Raw genomic sequence first — 22573 nt, 5'->3', positions numbered from 1 at the left:
ATATGGGCTGGATTCTCCAAAAATGGGGCGATGTCCCCACGCCTGTGTCAAAACATTGGCGTTTCACTCTGGATTTTCCTTAAGTGATTCTCCAACCTGCAGGGTGCTAGCAGGGCCCCGAAGTGCTCTTCACAGCTCTGGCTGTGGATACGGAGCCCTGCATTTCCGGTCGGGAGTCTGTGCATGTGCACGGCGGCGGCCTGCGGAGACCACCCTGTGGGACATGGCGGGCTCGTACTGCGCACCGTGATGCAAGAATAAATAGGACCCCTGAGATCGGCGCGCCCGTGGATCGCTACCACCCAATCACTTAATCACTTGCCTGGTTATCCATGAGTGCCCCCCCCCCCCGAGTGAATTTCGGCGAGGAGACTCAGAGAATCCAGCCCATGATTTCAGTTACCAAATAGCAGCAGGTAATTTGCCTGTGCATGGTATTGCGCCTAGTTTGTCTTCACCCAGCTCCACCCCCTGCACATCCCAACATGAGTCACTGGATTGAAAGCACAAGGGTAAACCTGTATTGATCTTTATTGTCCCCTTCCCATGCCAGGTCACTGCGCCTGTTCAGAAGATCCCAACTAAGCTCAATGAACGCTGCCCAGAATTTCTCTCAGACCTTTCCACGCCGCATGCGGTCCACAGTTCTGTCTCTCCTCACTGACCCATTGAGCCTTCAGGGGAGCTGTAGCAATCAGAGTCTCTGTTAACTTGTATATTATCATAAAGTCTCATTTTTCCTATGGCCCTCCTTTATGACAGAATTAATACTCCTTAGTTTCCAAGAAAAGCATGTCTGTGGCTTCTAAGGAATGCAAATTAGGTCTGTCTTTTGCAAAAAGCCGGGAAAATAAGGTGGCGTTATTAATTGTAGCTTAATCTGCATCGTTCAAATATAATAGCTTAAATCTGAAATGCAACATAATTAAAACTCATATTACAGCAAATTCTCTGAGAACATTCATGACCTACACTGAACCACATAAAATAATTGTTCTTTAATGCTCAGCAGAGTAAGGATGGGAATATTTGTCACTGTGTACTTCTTGTGTATTTAACAATATGATAGATGGATAAGTATAGGTGAATATCATAATTTTGGCATATCAGTCAGAAAAATGAGAGTCCCTTGGTCACAACATTCAACTCGCTTTTAGAGGCACTGGCATTAAATTAGTTCCTCTTCAAATGTTCAAGAGTTGCTTTTATTTCTCTCTAGAATGTTTCCTGACTGTAGTCCAACATTTTCCTTTTACCTTTTGGTCCTTCTGTTCGAGCTGATCTTGAAATAATGTTCTACCTTACCTGCTAAACATTGCTTCAGCCGGAATCTTCTGCAACATCTCATTTCATCATCTTTGTCGAGGCCTGAAGTGTACCAATTACTCTAATTTCCCAGAATACTCCAATCTCTGATTTAACATCGAGCCACATAGGGGTATATTCACACAGGTAACTAAATGTTTGGTCCACAAGATTGGTACAAGGAGAAGAGAGAGGTATGGATGTGGAAAAGTTGAGGGAGGGAGTTTTGTAGCATTCCAGAGTTAAAATCTCACAGATCACATAATTTACAGTGCAGAAGGAGGCCATTTGGACCGTCGACTTTGTACTGACCCTTGGAAAGAGCACCCTACTGAAGCCCATGCCTCCACCATATCCTCGTAACCCAGTAACCTGATCTAACCAGTTGGGCATTGAGGAGCAATTTAGCATGGCCAATCCTCCTAACCTGCACAACTTTGGACTGTGCGAGGAAGCCGGAGCACCCGGAGTAAAACCCACGCAGACACAGGGAGAAAGTGCAAACTCCACCCAAGGAGTGGAGATAGTCACCCAAGGTGGAATTGAACCTGGGCCCCTGGAGCTGTGAGGCAGCAGTGCTAAACAATGTGCCACCATGCCGCCCCGGGTTATGCTTTTGATGATGTTGTTGATTATTGCCCATAATGGCTTGGCGTGTTCAGGGGCTGACAACAACGGGTTACAATATATGCAGAGTCTTGAATGTGAAAAAGGTGCACAGATGCTTCTAAAAAAATAGATTAAGAACAAATAAGAGGCAGAAACTAGTAACAAATATTGATGTAATAGTTGGGGGAGATTTTGGGGTAGTGACAATGTAATAGCCTGGTAATCTAGCATTGAAATCAAATTATTGTTGACAATTTTCTCTTGTTATGTGCAGTCTATTTGGATTTGTTTATTGTCACGTGTACCAAGTTACAGTGAAAAGCATTGTTCTGCATACAGCTCGGTCAGATCATTCCGTACATGAAAGAAAATACATAGGGCAAACATAAAATACACAATGTGAATACATAGATACAGGCATCGGGTGAAGCATACAGGAGTGCAGTACTACTCAGTATTGAAGATGTGTGAAGAGATCACATCAGCCCATAAGAGGGTCATTTAGGAGTCTGGTAACAGCAGGAAGAAGCTGTTTTTGAGTCTGTTCGTGCGAGTTCTCAGACTTTTGTATCTCCTGCCCAATGAAAGAAGTTGGAAGAGTGAATAAGCCAGGTGGGATGGGTCTTTGATGATGCTGCCCATTTTCCCAAGGCAGCGGGAGGTGTAGACAGATTCAATGGATAAGAGGTGGGTTTGTGTGTTGGACTGGGCTGTGTTCACGACACTGTAGTTTCTTACGGTCTTGGGCTGAGCAGTTATCATACCAAGCTGTGATGCAGCCAGACAGGATGCTTTCTATGGTGCCTCCATAAAGGTTGATAAGAGTCAATATGGACATGTCGAATTTCCTTAGTTTCCTGAGAACGAATAGGTGCTGTTGTGCTTTCTTGGTCATAGACGGGCCCCGGTATTGAGGACTACCATGGAGGAGGTGTTTTTGTTTATCCTTACTGATTGTGGTCTATGGGTCAGAAAGTCAAGGATCCAGTTGCAGAGTGAGGAGCCAAGTCCTAGGTTTTGGAGCTTGGATATGAGCTTGGCTGGGATTCTGGTGTTGAAGCCAAGATGTTGTCAATAAATAGGAGTCTGATGTAGGAGTCCTTGTAGCCGAGATGTTCCAGAGATGAACGTAGGGCCAGGGAGATAGCTTTTCTTCTGTGGACCAGTAGTGGCGGTATGTGAATTGCAGTGGATCTTGGCATTCTGGGAGTATGGAGTTGATGTGCCTGATGACCAACCTCTCGAAGCACTTCCTAATGATAGATATCAAAGCCACCGGAAAGTCATCGCTGAAGCACATTGCCTGGATCTTCTTTGGCACCGGTATGATGGTGGTCTTCTTGAAGCAGTTGGGGACCTTGAAACAGAGTAGGGAGAGGTTGAAGAGGTCAGCGAACACACCTGCCAGTTGGTCCGCAAGGATCTGAGTGCACGACCAGGGACCCCGTCCGAACCTGTCGCCTTCCGAGGGTTCACTTTCAAGAAGGCCAATCTGACTTTGGAAGCCGTGATGGTGGGTATGGGTGTGTCCGGGGCTGCTGGGTAAGTTGACAGCGGTTTGATGGTTTCCTGCTCGAACTGAGCATAGAATGCATTGAGTTTATCGGGGAGGGGTGCACTGCTGCCAGAGATTCTGCTCGGCTTTCCTTTGTAGCCGTTTATGTTGTTTAAGCCTTGCCAGAACCAACGAGAGTCCGTGACGCTAGTCTGTGACTCTAACTTGGTCTGATATTGTCTCTTGACATCCTTGATGACTGTGCGGAGGTTGTACCTGGATTTCTTGTATAGGTCAGGGTTGCCTGACTTGATGCCTCAGACCTGGCCTTTAGTAGGAATTCAATCTACCGATTAAGCCATATTTTCTGGTTGGGAAACGTGCGTCCTACTTTCTTTGGCATGCAGTCGTCTACACATTTGCCGATAAAATCTCTGATGGTGGTGGCATACCCGTTTAGGTTGGTCGCTGACTTCTTAAATATGGACCTGTCCGCTGCCTCAAAACAGTCATGTAGGAGCTCTTCTGTTGCCACAGACCAGCACGTAACAATCGGATTCTCCCGCTTAAGATTCTGCTTGTATGGCGGAAGAGGGAGCACCGTCTTATGGTCCGATTTTCTGAAGTGCGGTTTTAGCAATGCTCTGGCTGTGGGAAGGGAAACCAGGAGGTGTTCAAGAATAGGCAGAATCAGGAGTGCAATACATAGGCCGAGCCTCTCATTTGCAGTAACAAATAATCTGGAGAGATCTGGGAACCAGAAGAAATTGATTCCGTGTACCTCACAGCAATTTTTATAAACTTTTTGTACTCTTCATGTTGTAGCCATGTAATCATATATTTGGATGATCCAACAAGATTCACAATCAAAATGGCTCATTGACCTGATCATTGGGGTAAGATTTGGTCTGTTTTTAATCTTAAGTATGTTTGGAGTGGTAATATCATCAAAGGTCTGTGCTTCTTACAAATGCGTGCATGTACGCATCTGTGAATATTTAAATACAGGATAGGACATACTCTTGTCTAACCAACTCTGACTATCTGCATCCACACCGAACATTAAAACATAAGAAATAGGAGCAGGACTAGACCACACAGTGTGCCGCACCTGCTCTGTCATTCAATACGACCATGGCTGATCTTGGGTTTCACCTCCATTTTCCCGCTTGCTCCCCATATCCCTTTATTCCCCGAGTAATCCGAAATCTGTCTATCCCAGCCTTAAGTGTATCCAATGATGGCACATCCACAACCCTCTGGGGTAGACCATTCCAATCGTTCACAACCCCTTTGAGGGGAGAAATTTCTCCTCATTTCCATCCTAAATGAATAGTCCCTTATCCTTCGACTGTGTCCCCATGTTTTAGATTCCCTGACCAACAGAAGCAATTTCTCAGGATCCACCCTATTGAGCCTCTTTAGGAATATGTCGGTTGCAATGAGGTCGCCTCTCATTCTTCAAAACTCCAGAGATTACAAGTCCAATTTACTCAGCCTCTCATCAGAGGACAATCTCTCATCCCAGGGACAATTTAGAGAACAATGGTTGCATTGCATCCAGAGCAAGGTGAAGATGAAGCAAGGCGACACGGCAATGGAAAGCCTCTACCTTTGGAACCATAACCCAATATGACTTTATTTTCAGAACAGAAATTAAGTGGGCTGCATGGTAGCACAAGTGGCTAGCACTGTGGAATCACAGCGCCAGGGTCCAGGTTCAATTCCCGCTGAGTCACTGTCTGTGCAGAGTCTGCACGTTCTCCCTGTGTTTGCGTGGCTTTCCTCCGGGTGTTCCAGTTTCCTCCCATAGTCCAAAGACGTGCAGGTTAGGTGGATTGGCCTTGATAAATTGCCCTAAGTGTCCAAAGAGATTCGGAGGGGTTATTGAGTTATGGGGATATGGTGGAAGTGAGGATGGAAGTGAGTGCTTAAGTGGGTCGGTGCAGACTTAATGGGTCAAATATCCTCCTTCTACATATGTTCTATGTAAATGTAAAATCAATTCTAGGGTCCTTGGTTGTTCTCGGTGACCAAGCCACAGTTTATGCCATGAATTTTATTACAGGGACGGAGAAAGTGGGCAGGCCCCATGTCTATATCAGGTAGACTGACGATCAAACCCCATGCTGTCAGCATTACTGTGAGTCACATGGTAACAATCGAGTCAACAGCACTAACTGGCACCTCAAAGCCATTCGAGCTATATGATGAAAGACTATCATATCCACAATTCCTGCATTATATTATTGACCTCTATCTAATTAATTCATTTCAACTTTGATCTTTCCAAACAAATCAAACCCCTATACGTTAAATATTATTGAATTTTCACCAGCAAGTAAGTTGCTGGACTATTCCAGAGTTCGGTAGATCTGCTCATTAACCTTGTGTTATGGGTTGTTTCAAATACACAGCACAGGCAGTAAATCCTACTAATCACTTCGCTATCTTGCTACTTAACACTATTTTTTTTAATATAAAGGCTAAAGGCTAATTCATTGCTTCTACTTTGTGACTGCCTTGACATGCAATTTTATTTTAGCAATCTCCTTAATGTATTGGAATTGAAGATATATTAATTTGGTCAATGGAGGTGACAGTCAGAATTGAGAAATCATCATTGTGTCCAAAAGGGCAGAGTCTCTTCGTAAATTTCTAAGTGAATCTTCCTCGACCTGACCAGGAGAGGATTTAATACACAAGCTCAGTGTGCTATTTAGGTCCTGATATATATATATATATATATATATATACCGGTATGTATATATATTTTAACATTATGCCCTGCTTTAATTTTGATGTAAAGTGATTTTAGCTGTGAATTGATGCAAGAATACAAGAATCATTTGAGAATTCTGCCTTAATCTGACTCTGAAATTCACTGTACAGCATAAAGGAATATATAGGAAAGACCTTCATGTAAAACTTGTGAATAAAAATGTTCTGGTACAAAAACTGGGTACTCAAAGAATGTCTGTTGCAATTCCTGTGCACTTCATAAACCCACTTTAGGTTTTTGCTCCGTGTTTCCAAAAACAGCCTCTAGCAGAGTATAAAACTGCTGATTTATCGAATCACATCGGAACAGTGATTTTTCCTCAAAGCAAGCCATTTTAATTTTTATTTCCATATTCAATGAGCGGTATCGTCCTGAGCCACAGACTCAGTTCCTCCATAGAATCCAACAGGGCAGAAGGAGGCCATTTGGCCCATCGTGTCTGTACCGACCCTCTGAAAGAGCACACTCCATAGGCCCACTCCATTGTCCTATCCCTGTAACCATACCTAACCTGCACATTTAGAGTGGCCAATCCACCTCACATGCACACCTTTGGACTGTGCGAAAAAACCGGAGCACCCGGAGGATACCCGCGCAGACACGAGGAGAATGTACAAACTCCACACAAACAGTGACCGAATGCCAGAATCGAACCCGGGTCCCTGGCACTGTGAGACAGCAGTGCCAACACTGTGCCACCATGTGCTACCGCACAAACGCTGCCTGACCTCATGAAGATTTCTCAGACTCCCCATTTTTATTTCAGATTTTCAGTATCTGAAAAGGTTCCAGGTTTAAATCCTTAAAGAGCTATCAGGTTCCTTATTAGCATAAGCATGAAATCTAATAATAATAATAATCATTATTGTCACAAGTAGGCTTACATTAATGCTGCAGTGAAGTTACTGTGAAAAGCCCCTAGTCGCCATATTCCGGCGCCTGTTCGGGTACACAGAGGGAGAATTAAGAATGTCCAATTCACCTAACATGCACACCTTTTGGGACTTGTGGAAGGAAACCAGAGCACCCGGAGAAAACCCAAGCAGTCACGGGGAGAACTTGTAGACTCCGCACAGTGACCCAAGCAAGGAATTGAACCTCGGACCCAGTGCTGTGAAGCAACAGTGCTAACCACTCTACTACTGTGCCACCCATATGCACTTGTTTTAGACAGACACCAAGATCTCCTCCACTGCACTGCACCTAAAAAAGGGGCGATTTGCATTTTATATAATGCTTAATGACAACAGGGTATCTCCAAATGTTTTAAAGTTGGTGAAGTACTTTTGAAGTTTAGTCACTGCTGTAATGTAAGAACACAGCAGCTAATTTGAACAGAGGAGCTCCCATGAAAAGCAATGAATGTCATTCTGATAATAACCAGATTCTTTGTGATGTTGATCGAGGGATAGATGTCCGACCATCCCTCAGTTTCAGTTCGCATGCAAGTTCAGCAGGTAATAGGGAAGGCAAACAATATGTTTACCTTCATTTCAAAGGGAATAGAGTATAAAAATAGGAACGCCTTGCTAAAGCCATACAAGGTTAAGGGGGGGTTGTTGGGTTACAGGTATAGGGTGGATACGTGGGTTTGAGTAGGGTGATCATGGCTCGGCACAACATTGAGGGCCGAAGGGCCTGTTCTGTGCTGTACTGTTCTATGTTCTATGTTCTAAGGCATCAGTTAGACTGCACCTGGAATGCTGTGAACAGTTTTGGTCCCCTTATCAAAGGAAATATATACTGTACAAAAGAAAATTACTGTGGATGCTGGAATCTTTTACCAAAGAGAAAATGGTGGAAAATCTCAGCAGCTCTGGCAGCATTTGTAGGGAGAGAAAAGAGCGGGGCAGGATTCTCCGACCCCCCGCCAGGTTGGAGAATCGCTGGGGGGGTGGCATGAATCCCGCCCCGCCACCCCAACGCCGGCTGCCGAATTCTCTGGTGCCAGGGTTTTGGTGGGAGCGGGAATCGCGCCACGCTGGTCGGCGTCTACAGGCAGTGTGTCGTCGTCTCCCCCCCCCCGGCGATTCTCCGCTCCATGATGGGCTGAGCAGCCACCCATTTTCGGCCGGTCCCGCTGGCGTAAATCAAACCAGGTCCATACCGGCGGGACTTGGCTCTGCGGGCGGCCTGCGGAGTCCTCGGGGGGGGGGGGGGGGGTGGAGGGATCTGGCCCCGGGCTGTTTAGCACAGGGCTAAATCTCTGGCTCTGAAAGCAGACCAAGCAGGCCAGCAGCATGATTCGATTCCCGTAACAGCCTCCCCAAACAGGCACCGGAATGTGGCGACTAGGGGCTTTTCACAGTAACTTCATTTGAAGCCTACTCGTGACAATAACCGATTTTCATTTCATAGTGTGGTCATCTCGTGTTCAGTTGCCTGTACTAGCTTAACATAGTCTGGTCATCCATTATTACATGCAGAGATCACTACACAGACCATAGCTGCAGTCTGCTGTGTGTCTTGTGTACAAAGCATGGTTGTGCCTGCCTGTCTGGGGGCATGGTGGATGGGAGCAGGGATGCATTGGGAAGGCAGGGCTTGTGCTGGCTGATGTTCCTTTGAGGTGGGCTGGCTGATGATGCCACTGGTGGGACATTGTGCTGGGGCGGTGGCAAGGGCCACAGTGCATGTGTCCGCTGTTCAGGCTGTGGACTACACCTTCTGCCCCACCACTCCCCCGACAGTGGGCCAGCACCTTGGATGGGTGCACTGAGGGGTGCCAAAACCTGGTGGGCCACTGGCTGTGCTGGACCATGCCCATTCTGTTGATAGGTCTGATTCCCGCCCCGCCACTTTGACTGCGGCTGCCGAATTCTCCAGCGCCGGTTTTCGGGCGGGGGCGGGGATCACGCCGCACTGGTCGGGGGCCGTTGGCAGCGGCCCCACGGCAATTCTCCAGGCCCCGATGGGCCGAGCGGCCACCCGTTTTCGGCCAGTCCCACCGGCGTGAAATAAACCTGGTCCATCCCGGCGGGACTTGGCTTGGAAGGAGGCTAGCGGAGTCCTCGGGGGGGGGGGGGGGGGGGGTACGGGTGAATCTGGCACGGGGGGGGGTCCCCACGGTGGCCTGGCCCCCGGTTGGGGCCCACCGATCTGAGGGCGGGCCTGTGCCATGGGGGCACTCTTTCCCTACACTCCGCCCTCTGTGGGGCTTCACCATTGCCGACGCGGAGAAGAAAGCCCCTGCGCATGCGCAGGAAACACGGCTGGGGTTCTGCACATGTGCCGGCCCACGGCGGCCCTTTGGCGCCGGTTGGCGCAGAGCCAACCTCGCCGCTGCCAGCCTAGCCCCCGGAAGTGCGAAGGATTCCGCAACTTCCAGGTGGCCCTACGTCGGAGTGGTTCGCGCCACTCGTGGTGCCGGCGTCAGGCCATCCCGCCAATTGCAGGAGAATCCCGGCCTAAGTGTGGGTGCACAAACACCTGCCGCAAATCACCTACCGAAATATGCCCAAAATGACACTTTGTTATTTTCTGGGAGAATTAAGCCCATGGCCTTATGGTCAGTGAGTTACTTTAGAGTTTATTGATTGTGGCATATGCAGAAGCTGCAAGATCTCACACATAGCAATAAAATTACAAAACAGTTCATCTGCATTCAGTGGTTAGTTGAGGCAGTATTATTAGTCAGGACAATTGCGGACCGTCCTGTTCTTCGAGTAGTATTATGAGGTCTGTTTGTAACCTTCACCATGATGAATTTGATTCGAGTCCGCTTGATAAATCTCATGCTTTCACACAATTTGAAGACCAGCCTTAGATGAGCAGTCCATGTTACTCAGTCAAACATGACTTCACATGTACTCCACCAAATCAAACACATGCTCAGTTACAGTAGATCAGTCCAAGTTTCTGTAACCTTTCTGGATTTGGAAATGACGAATATCACAATAGTTCCTCATCATTGCAAGAGCTTTGGTACATGTATTCCCCATAGAACAGAAACTCAGGATGATCTTCGACTGGCTGTTCCTTAAATGAGAAAAAAAGGGTCACAGATTGAAGTGATAAACGTTCGCCTTTCCTCCCATTAATTGACGCCTTGCTGTGAAAAGTATGGGGCGGTGTGAACCACTCCGGTGTCGGGCCGCCCCGAAGGTGGGGAATTCTCCGCACCTTCAGGGGCTAGGCTGGCACCGGAGCGTTTGGCGCCATGCCAACCGGCGGTGAAGGGCCTCTGCCGGCCGGCACGAGTTGGCGCATGCGCGGGAGCGCCAGCGTGTGCTGACGTGATCCCAGTGCATGCGCAGGGGGGTTCTTCTCCGCACCGGCCATGGCGGACTGTTACAGCGGCCGGTGCGGAGGGACAGAGTGCCCCCATGGCACAGGCCTGCCGGCAGACCGGTGGGCCCCGATCGCGGGCCAGGCCATCATGGGGGCACCCCCGGGGGACATTTCCCCCCGTGCCCCCCCTCCCCCGAGGACTCCGCAGGCTGCCCACAGGGCCAGGTCCTGCCGGTAAGGACCTGGTCTAATTTACGCCGCGGGACTGGCGGAAAACGGGCAGCCGCTCGGCCCATCGCGGGCCGGAGAATCGCCGGGGGGCCGCTGCCAGTGGCCGCCGACCGGCGCGGCGCGATTCCCGCCCCCGCCAAAACCCTGGCGCCCGAGAACTCGGCAGCCAGCGTCGGGGCGGCGGGGAAGGATTCACGCCGCCCCCCAGCGATTCTCCGACCCGCCGGTGGGTCGGAGAATCACGCCCATGATGATTTTCTTTGTAATTACTGACAGAAATGTGGTAACAGTTGTGTGTCCTGGGAGTACAAATAATGTTATTAAAAAATCTATATATGTATTATCGTCAGTTCAAAATTGCTTTTAATTAGCAAACATTAATACTAAATTGTGAGAGCATGGGAATGATTAGTCACAAGTAATGAAACATAATTTCATTCCACCCACAGTAACAAATACTACCTGTCCCCTTCTTTCCATTACACAAGTTCTTCCCACAAAAGTATTTTTTGTGCAATATTAGCCACTTCGGCAAGCTGCATATTAAAATGGTTGCAAATCATTTATGGATTGTCTTCTCTTTGAAACATTGCTGTGCTCGCCTTAACTTTTTAACAAATCAATCAAATTAAATGCTGTTTAAAAAAAAAAGCTCTGGCAACTCTTGTCCCACAAGCTACTGTAACAGCAGGTCTGCAGGGATATGCACTTGACAGTACCTTTACATAATTCATTACTTTGAACCAGCACAGCTGAGTGCAAAGTGTAGCAAGTTTGAATGAAGATGTTGAAGGAGCAGATTGCAATGACAAATCAGAACCTCCTGAGGTTTGGGAATGATATACTTCAGCTTTGAACAGCTTGTAGAAATTCGTGAGAGGATGCTTCAGTGGGACTGCTGGAGGCAGATCAAAAATGCAAGAGCCCGGTTGGCAAAGTTTAACTCTATTTGAAGGTTGGAATAAAACCTGAGACAACAGGCAATAAGAGACTGAGGCTTGTGAGGAACTGATCCGGAGGGTCTAAAAAAGTTAACTCATACCCTTGAAAATAACGTATGGCAGTGACACTGTCGATGGATAGAATTTTTTCGAGGGGAATAAGTTGCTGGTGAACCATTCGCAGGTTGGACTCTGAGGCGTGGGGGAATTATTAAGCAAAATACGGCAGATGCTGGAAACTTGAAATGAAAACAGATATTGCTGGAAAAACGTAACGGGTGGGATTCTCCATTCCACCAGCCCTGTTTTCCTGCTTGGTGCGCACCCGCTGGCAGCGCGATACTCCATACCCGCAGCCGACCAATGGGGCTTCCCATTGTGGTCACCCCACGCTGTCGGGAAACCCATGGGCGTCTGTACGCTCGGACCGAACAAGTCTGGTACCATCTGGGATGGCATGTGGCACAATGGTTAGCACTGTTGTTTACGGCGCTGAGGACCCGGGTTCGAAACCCGGCCCCGAGTCACTGTCCATGTGGAGTTTGCACATTCTCCCCATGTCTGCGAGGGTTTCACGCCCACAACCCAAAGATGTGCCAGCTCAGTGGATAGGCCACGCTCAAGTGTCCCTTAATTGGGAAAAAACAAATCGGGTGCGCAAAATGTTTTTTAAAAGTCTGGTACCACCTGTGGATCGAAAAACAGAGTTAACGTTTTGAGTCAGCTGTCTGAAGAAGAGTCATCGGGTCTCTAAACGTTAACTCTGGGTGAGATCTTCCAGCTATTCACGGCAGCAGGACTTTCTCTTGCTAATGGTGCACCCCCACTGTGGGTTTCCCGACAGAATGGAGTGGATTCAATAGGAAGTCCGATGGACAACGGTGGGACCAGAAGGTCCCGCTGCTGGTCAATGGGGGGCTGCCTCCCGTTGCTGTGAAATGCACCGCGGGGTGGCCGGAGAATCTCACCTTCTGTTCCTCTCTCCATAGATGCTGCCAGACTTGTGACGTATTTCCTGCGTTTTCTGTTGAAAAGAATACCCTTGTTAAGCTACCATGGGAAGGTTGTCCTGTAGATTCATCTAAAATATCTAGCAAATCCCTTGTTTTGTTTAAAAATGATAAGTTTGCCCTGAAGAAGCAAATTGCCTCAGCTAATGTGAGCCCTGTGAGTCTTGCACTTTTATTTGGAAAATAAGTCCAGATTCTCACATAATTTAAAACAGGTACATCCTTAATTGTTAAACAATTGTAGAGAAATTTTAGCAGCTCCCTGCAGTGATGTTCCCAATATTTCCCCGAAGTACAAACTCCTAAAATGATGCCTGTAAAAGCAGTAGAGCAAAACCTGCTCTCTCCATGTATCGGCCAGTTCTATCTGATGGTTGTGAACAGCGTTAAGCTCACACCGCTGCTGAGGAATCAAATTGTTTAAAGTCACAATTAAGAAAATCTTTCTGATTGATTCAGAATACACAGGGCTCATACGGGGGCAACAGTGGCATGGTGGTACTGTCACTGCACTAGCAATCCAGAGGTCTCGGTGAGTGCTCTGGGGACAAGAGTTTAAATAGTTTCAGTATTGGTGACCATGAAATCATTGTCTCAAAAATCCATCTGGTTCATGAAAGTCCCTTTGTGGAAGGAAATCTGCCTTCCTTACCTGGTCTGGCCTACATGTGACCAACAGCAATGTGGTTGATTCATAACGGCCCTTTGAAACGGTGTGGAAAGGCACTCGGATGGGCAACAATGCTGGACTTGCCAGCGGCACCCACATCCAATGAAAAAAATAAATCACACATCAGGAATTTGGCCATACAGAATCCTAACGCACATCCTAAAGGACCCGGCCCGCGAAATAGACCCCCCTTCGGCTGGCTCCCGTTCCACAGACTGCCCTACCACAGTGCCCCCAGCCCTGAATAATGTCCCACCCTGCCCGCAGACCGGCCCTCCCCCTACCGTGGCGGCGCTGGGCTGAGTCGGCAGGCACCACGCCGAGTTCCCGATGGGTGAGTTCCCACATGCCATCGGAAACTCGACCAGTTTGAAGGGGGGGGGGAGCATCAAGCAATGGTCTGATGCCATCGATACGTGCCACGCCTTACGAGTATGCCACTTTGGAAGGGGACAGAGCATCGTGAAAGCGGCGCCGCTCCCGATTCGGTCTGGAAATGTGATTCTCCGGCCATTCGCCGAACGCGATTACAGCGTCAGAGACCAGAGAATCCGACCCATGCTTTGTTCATTAGGCGTTGGCTGATTTTTGGTCATTCACACTGCTGGCCATTGTTTATCTTTTTAAAACTCTACAGTGACATAAGATGCCATTTCCTCCCATTTACCTTTGATTACTCGTGATTTGATGATTTGATGATTATTAGCTGATATTGGATTAATATCAGCGGTAAACCGGCCCGAGAATATTTTCAACCACCTAACTTACTTACTGATGTTCATGATGTGGAGATGCCGGCGTTGGACTGGGGTGAGCACAGTAAGAAGTCTTACAACACCAGGTTAAAGTCCAACATGTTTTTTTCAAACACTAGCTTTCGGAGCACTGCTCCTTCCTGAAATGAAAAATGAAAATCGCTTATTGTCACAAGTAGGCTTCAAAGAAGTTACTGAGAAAAGCCCCTAGTCGATACATTTCGGCGCCTCTCCGGGGAGGCAGGTACAGCAATCGAACCGTGCTGCTGGCCTGCTTGGTCTGCTTTAAAAGCCAGCGATTTAGCCGAGTGAGCTAAACCAGCCCCTCCTCAGGTGAATGAAGAGGTATGATCCAGAAACATATATATAGACAACTTTAAAGATGCCAGACAATATTTTGAATGCTCGCATTCTAAGCATTGTCTGGCATCTTTGAATTTGTCTATATATATGTTTCTGGAACATACCTCTTCATTCACCTGAGGAAGGAGCAGTGCTCCGAAAGCTAGTGTTTGAAACAAACATGTTGGACTTTAACCTGGTGTAGTAAGACTTATTACTAATGTTCAGCAGACTCATATTGTCTTTAGATCCAAATCATTGTGCTTTCTCTATTGGTTATAGTGATAAGTCTACAACACCAGGCTAAAGTCCAACAGGTTTATTTAGAATCACTAGCTTTTGAAGCGTAGCTTCTTCATCAGGTTAGTGGACTCACGTGATGAAGGTGCTAAGCTCCAAAAGCTAGTGATTCCAAATAAACCTGTTGGGCTTTAACCTGGTGTTGAAAGACATCTTACTGTGCCCACCCCAGCCCAACGCCGGCATTTCCACATCATACCTATTGGTTATGGGAAGGGAAGATAGAAGAACATTTGGATTTTGAAGTAAACTCTCAAATGATCCCTTGGGAGTTTCAAAGTGGACCCTGCACTCTGTACTTTCCCTTTCCCTAGAATGGAACAGGTCCAGCACCCCATCCAACTGCCAGTGCAACACACCTTTACTTTGCTCCCAACAGGAATCAAATTTCAGAACTGCCATGGCTGCTATTCCACATCAGGTCCCCTGGCTGAGAGACGAGTACACTGCTGCTGGAATGACTCGTGCACCTTGTTTGTTCGACTTAATATTCAGTACCGACCATGCAGGTCATGATACTGTGAATTCATTGTTCCAATGCTATTCAGAACAAGCTGTTGTACAAGTGAAAGAACAGATATGAAAAGCATTAGATGAACAACTTGGAGCTTGTTCAATGGAACCAGCAATACGTTTTACACAAATCCAGCCAGGGATCAACTCAGAAACAATAGTATTTTACCTCATAAAGCCCTATTCAATCTACCAGACATTTTCTGTTCAACAGTCATAGTAAATTGATTATGAATAAGCAGATCTCAATGGACACATGAAGATAATTCTGAATCAACTTCAATCTCGACCGTGAAGCAAACATATTTCAGAGGAAATTTGAATAGCCTTTCAATCGTACTCGAAACTCTTACAAAAACAAAACATTTCCTATCTCCTTGTCTTCTTTTCACTCTGGCCAGAAAGATAACCAAGTTGTCAACTCTCAGCTTTCTGCCAGTGTCATTCTGTAACTTGGAGGTGAATAAGAGCTACCCAGATGAGATTACGTGATTCAACTTCTCTTCCTCTGTGGAACTGATCAGATTTCAGTTGGCACACTGTCTCAGTGAACTGAAATAGGGAGCTCACTGTCTGGAGACTGAGTCCATGTCGGAATACTTGGAAACCCCAGTGTGCTCCACCATTGTGCTGCTCTCCAGCTACACATGATGCACAAAGAGTTACTTTTCTTCAAATGGATAACTCCTGTTCTAATTTAATTCATGATGCTGTCCCTGGTGACAAATGGTTTCATTTTCTAAGAAATCTCTCTCCTATTTCATTATATAAATGGTGCAAGTGAATGCTTCTTCTCTTGGCAAAGAAACAAAAACAAGCTCAGTTGTGATTATCACTTTACAAAAGATGTACAGATTGATTTTTTGGACTGAGGGGCAGCACTGGTACAGCATAGTAGCAACTTTACTTTCACTTCCATCAGCCAGCTACTTAGTTGGGAGGCTTGGAACCCCAAGAACAATCTAACATTGGCACATGTTCCAGCTTTTTGTTGTTAGGGAACCACAACCTCATGTATATCTGAATGATAAAATGTATTGGAAGAAGGGATGGCATGGTGGCACAGTGGTGATAACTGCTGCCTCACAACGCCAGGGACCTGGGTTCAATTCCAGCCTTGGGTGTGGAATTTGCATGTTTTCCCTGTGTGTGTGTGGGTTTCCTCCGGCTGCTCCGGTTTCCTCCCACTGTCCAACGATGTGCAGGTGAGGTGGACTGGCCATGCTAAATTGCCCCCTCGTGTCCCAAGATGTGCAGGTTAGGTCACAGGGATAGGGGAGTGGGCCTGGATGGGGTGATTTTTCAGAGGGTTGGGTGCAGACTTTTAAAAAATATATAAATTGCAAGTACCTGTAGTGATCTCTGTATGTGCATGTACATAAGGGGTTAATGTGTAATCAGTTGCACCACATGATCACTAGAGGGCTGGACCAACAGGGGTATAAAAAGCAATCACATTGTGTCTCTCTCTCTTGGGATTCACTGTGAGCAGGACTATTCAGATGGCTAGTGGAGTTACGTATAGTTGCTATAGTTAGATCTTGTTAACCTTATCACTCGTATTAATGTTAAAGTGAAGAACTCACACAATTATTGTTATAGTTACTCAATAAACCTTTCGTTTCTACTGGACGAGTTCAAGTCTTCTACATCGAGATTCAGAAGATCTCATCATTGACCAAGGTTTGAGTAACACATATTACACTCCGTAATATATCAAGATAATACAGGAGTGTAAACAAAACAGTACCCAATGTTTATCCAATTAAGGGGCAATTTAGCATGGCCAATCCACCTACCCTGCACATCTTCGGGCTGTGGGGGTGAGACCCATGCAGACTCGGGGAGAATTTGCAAACTCCACACGGACAGTGACCCGGGGCCGAGATCGAAACTGGGTCCTTGGCACCATGAGGCAGCAGTGCTAACCACTGCGCCACCATGCAGCCCCATAGGGGCTATACCTCAATGGCTTCCTCCTGCACTGTAGAAGATTCAATGACTCCTGTGACTTTCAAAGTACAGTAAATGTATCTTCCTACTGTGTTCCCATAGACACAGTTAAGAAGGGTCTGAGGCTGAGACCATCCAGCTACAGGAGAGTGTGTCGCTCACTTCACTTGCAGCAGACATCAACTGGGAATACCCATGTTGGAATACTAAAACATGAAGGTAGAGCTAGAGACTCCCGAGTGAGGATAGGAAGTGCATTTAGCAGCAAAGAAACACAAAGTACTGTCTACAGTTCCATTGCTGGGATCTGAAACTGGTGTCAGCCAGAACCTGCAAACTGCTGACTTCTCATTAATTGATCAGGTCATTTGAAAGTGTACAAAACACTTTGCAAATGATTTTTTTTTTAAATTTAGTGTATCCAATTAATTTTTTTCCAATTAAGGGGCAATTTAGCATGGCCAATTCACCTACCCTGCACATCTTTGGGTTGTGGGGGTGGAACCCACGCAAACAGGGGGAGAATGTGCAAACTCCACACGGACAGTGACCCAGGACCGGGATCGAACCTGGGACCTCGGCGCCGCGAGACAACAGGGATAATCCGCTGCGCCACTGTGCTGCCCCCACTTTGCAAATGATGATTAGTATGAACAACTTCAGTACCTGTATTTTTTTATGTTATCTATTTATTTATCAGAATTGCAGTCCACTACACAGCATTTGGCATCTTCAGAACTATCCAAAAATATCTGCAAGTAGTTTATTTTTATTTTTCAATGTGAGCATTTCTGGGAAGGTCAGCATTTATTGTTCATCCCCAATTGCCCTTGAGAAGGCAGTGGTAAGAAGCCTTCTTGAATTGTTGCAATCTATCTAATGCAGGTGCACCCATTGTGTTGTTAGCAAGGGATTTCCGGATTTCTGACTCAGTGACAGTGAAGGTACAAAGATGCAGTTTCACGATAGGGTGGTGCATGGCGTGGAGGAGTATTTACAATTTCTTGTGTGTCTTCTGCCCTTGCCTGCCCAGGTAGAACTGCTTGCGGATTTGGAAGATGCTGTTGAAGGAGGCTTGGTGAGTTGCTGCAGTGCAAATGGTAAAAACACTGCTGCTACTGTGTGTCAGTGGTGGAGGAAGTGAATGTTTGATTGGTAGATAGGGTATGATCAAGCGGGTGCTTTATCTTGAATGGTGTTGAGCTTCCAGAGTGTTGTTGGAGCTGAATTCATCTAGGTAAATGGAGAGTATTCAATCAGACTTCTTATGCCTTGTCGATGGTGGACAGTCGAAGCTAGAAGGTGAGGTACTCATTATCATTTCAATAGAATTCCGCCACCAGATTACGAGGTAGACCATTTAGGATAGAGATGAGGAGAAATTTCTTCACTGAGGGAGCCGTCGGCCTGTGGAATTCTTTACCACAGGAACTAGCTGAGTCAAAAATTTTGCCTTCAGAATTCTCTGTCGGCACGATCATTCGGGCCGCCGGCAGCACATCCACATCCAGGGGTTTCCTGACGGTGTGGGGTGGCCACAATGGGCAACCCCATTGGACGGCAACAGGAAGAGAGAATCCCGCTGCCCATGGGGACGCGACACGCAGGAAAATGGTGCCGGCAGACCGGAGAATCTCGCCCTGTATGTTTTCATGAAGCAGGTAGATGTTATACTTGAGGTGAAGGAGATCAACGGATATGGGAGCGGGAGGAGGGATTTGGCTATTGAGTTGATTGATCAACCATGATCATAATGAATGTTGGAGCAAACTCAAAGGGCTGAATGGCTTCCTCCTGTTCCTATTTTCTCTGTTTCAATATTTCTATGTAAAATGTACTTGGAAGGCATGGCACATCAAATATTAAGCCACTTAACATTTGAACAAGGAAAGCCTCTCCTTAACTTGCATAACTTGAGAAACTGCAATGAGGCTTTTGTACTGCCACAGAAAGAGGCTGCTTCTCAGCTAGACTGTCTGGTGAGAAAATATAGGGCAGAATATACCCTGTAAACTGACCTCCTCCAATCCCTTTTTCCATGTCACATGTTCTACCTTGTGGATGGCAGCGGAGAATCTTCCTCTGGCTCCCTGTCAGTGCAGGTTCAATCAGTCATTGAAATGTTCCCGTTAAACAAGCTTGTGCTGCCTGTGGCAACTGGGAGAGACATCTTGCATTACCACTTCTTAAATGTGGCATTGGTTGGATGGATTTAAAATGAAATTGGTGTCAGTCATGCGGAATTCTGCCTATTGTCTAACTCTGATAAACAAATCGAAAAGGAGGTGCTGAAAAAGAATTCCACAAGGACTGAAAGTGGAAGTAAAAATAATTTGAACTTCTAGTAATCCACGGGAGGCAGGAGTTCCGTCACCACACCAATATTTATTTACAATAACGATATTACAGGAGCAGCTACAAACAGTGCTGCTAGCAGTCCAGTCAACTAAAGACTGGCTCACAAAGCCTACACAGGTGATTATATGGGCCCCCTCAATGAGCTATCATTGAGGGAGCTCATACTCCAATTGGCCAACCAATAAAGCCAATTGGAATTCATTACACCCCTCCCCCCCAAGGTCCGAGGAATTCCTGCCAGCTGGCATTCCTCTGAGTTTCTTCCTGCTCCTCATGTCTGGGTCTGTCACCTCTGTGTCGTCCGCCGGGTCGTTCTCCGAAGTGGCCGGGGTGTACCTTATAGGTGCCCGTCTTTTCCTTGACGACCTCCTTGGAAGTTGTTCTTCCTCCTCCTTGGGGAGAGGTGTCGCGGCGGCCTCATTGAGTGTGTCCATCTCCGACTCTGATGACTGGATGATGGGGTCTGGAGAAATTGCTCGGGTCTGGGGTGTGGGTATCCTTTCCGTCTGGGCTATCCCAGCTTGAGGCGGTCTTGCTTCGCCTGCCTCCAGGTGTGGTTCCGCTGCCCTTATTTGGTCTAGGTGTTTCTTCAGCACCTTACCTCCTATTGAAACCTCATAGGATATGGGCCCTGTTTGGGACTCTACCGTGCCTTTGGTCCATTCCCATAATTCTTGACCCAAACCGGTGCCCCCACCAGGAAATGTCTCTGCTGCCTACTATTATCATGCCCCCTGCGTTGGGTCTCCCTCCTGTCGTTTCTCCACTTTCCCCGTTAAATTTGGGAAAAGGAGACTCAGCCTCATTCGCAGCCGCCTCCCCATTAAGAGTTCAGCTGGCAGTATGCCCATTGTGGAATGCGGTGTGGTCCTGTAATCAAACAGCCAGCAGGAGAGCTTTGTGTCCATTGACGCTGCCGGCTTCTTCTTGAGTCCCGCTTTAAGTGTCTGGGCCGCTCTCTCTGCCAGGCCGTTGGTCGCTGGATGGTAAGGGGCTGTTTTGATGTGACGGACTCCGTTTTCCTTCAGGAATTTTCCAAATTCCCCATTTGTGAATGCCGTTCCGTTGTCCGACACCAATACCTCCGGAAGTCCATGTGTTGCAAAAGAGGCCCTGAGCTTTTCAATTGTCGATGCTGTGCTTGCCGTGTTTACTCGGTGGACATCCAACCATTTGGAGTGGGCGTCCACTATTACCAAAAACATTGAGCCCATGAAAGGGCCGGCATGGTCAATATGCAGGCGGGTCCACGGTCTGCCTGGCCATTCCCACGGGTGCAATGGCGCCGCTGGTGGCACTCTCTACTTTTGGTATTTGCGGCGGAGTGTCTGGGAGGGGAAGTCTGCTCAAAGTATCTGCATGTGCTACTCGCGTTCCCGGTCTGTGCTCCAGAACGTATCTATATCAAGGCTGCTATGTCTGTGTCCAAACCTGGCCACCAAACATAGCTTCGAGCTAGCATCTTCATTTTAGTCACCCCTGGGTGTCCGTGATGTAACTCAGTTAAGATTGCCTGATGGCCCTGAGCTGGGACGATTACCCAGACTCCCCATAATAGGATACTGTCTTCTACGGTTATTTGGTCCCTTCTGCTCCAGTATGGGTGCATCTGCGGCTCCACTGGTCTTTCCAGTTCCCCTGTTAGCAGTAAATGCTTCATCTTGGCTAAAACTGGGTCTTTTTGCGTCCACAACCGAATATGTTGTGCGTCTACTGGTAGGGTGTCCAAAAAATTTAGAGTCATTACTGTCTCCTCTACTTTTGGTATTTGCGGCGGAGTGTCTGGGAGGGGAAGTCTGCTCAAAGCATCTGTATGTGCTACTCGCGTTCCCTGTCTGTGCTCCAGAACGTATCTATATGCCGCCAGTAGCAACGCCCAGCGTTGGATTCTAGCTGATGCAATCGGGGGTATTGACTTGTCTTCTTTTAATAACCCTAATAACGGCTTATGGTCCGTCACTATGGTGAATTTCCACCCGTACAGATACTGGTGAAATTTTTTTACTGCGAATATCACCGCCAGTCCTTCCTTCTCGATTTGGGCGTACTTCCTCTCAGCCATCGCCAAGGTCCTCGAAGCATAAGCTATTGGCCGTTCTTCCCCATTCCTTCCTCTATGGGCTAAGGCGGCTCCTACCCCATAGGGGGATGCATCACAAGTGACCAACAACTCCTTCCTTGGGTCATAATGCTCTAGTACATTTTCGGATGACAGCTGTTCCTTAATGTCCCTAAATGCTCGGTTTTGGTGGGTGGACCATTTCCATTCTTGCCCCTTTTTTAGTAGCTGGTGGAGGGGTTCTAGGATGGACGCCCTATTTTCAATAAATTTTCCATAATAGGTTACCAACCCTAGAAATGATCGTAACTCCTGGACCGTGGTGGGAGCTGGGGCTTCTTTTATTGCCCTTACTCTGTCTTCTAATGGATGTAAGCCTGACCCATCTACTTTATATCCCAGGTACGTCACTTGTGGGGCCAGAAAAACACATTTTTCCCTTTTTAGCCGTACGCCTGCCTTTGCGAAACGCCTGAGCACTTCCTCCAGGTTCCTTAAGTGTTCCCTGTTTGTCCTACCCGTGATTAAGACATCGTCCAAATAAATCACCACCTGCGATAGTCCCTGCAGAATATTTTCCATCGTACGCTGGAATATAGCGCAGGCTGATGACACGCCAAAAGGTAGCCTAGTATAACGAAAAAGGCCCTTCAGGGTGTTGATCGTAGCGCACTTCTGGGAGCCCTTGTCCAGTTTTTACTGCAGGTAGGCGTGGCTCATGTCTAGTTTCGTGAACAAAAGCCCACCTACCAATTTGGCATATAGGTCATCTATTTTCGGGATTGGGTATTTGTCCAGCAGTGCGTATTTGTTTACTGTCTGTTTGAAATCTCCACAGAGACGTATCGAGCCGTCTGGCTTCAAAATTGGTACCAACGACGCTGCCCATTCCGAGAACTGTACTGGTCTGATAATGCCGTCGCGCTGTAACCTTTCTATTTTGTCATCTACTTTCTTCCTTAATGCAAAAGGTACCGGCCTGGCCTTACAAAATTTCGGAAGGGCTTCTGGGTCCACGTG

General features: G+C 47.2%; 1 pseudogene; it reads right to left on the bottom strand.

Moving 5' to 3' along the window:
- Positions 1 to 10082: 10082 nt before the first annotated feature.
- LOC119954017 lies at positions 10083 to 20998 on the bottom strand (annotated as a pseudogene).
- Between the last annotated feature and the right edge of the window lie 1575 nt (positions 20999 to 22573).

Source organism: Scyliorhinus canicula, chromosome 19, assembly GCF_902713615.1.
Source record: "Scyliorhinus canicula chromosome 19, sScyCan1.1, whole genome shotgun sequence".
Classification (NCBI taxonomy): Eukaryota; Metazoa; Chordata; class Chondrichthyes; order Carcharhiniformes; family Scyliorhinidae; genus Scyliorhinus; species Scyliorhinus canicula.
The sequence above is the reverse complement of the archived record's forward strand: the minus strand, read 5'-3'. Positions and strand labels throughout refer to the sequence as shown.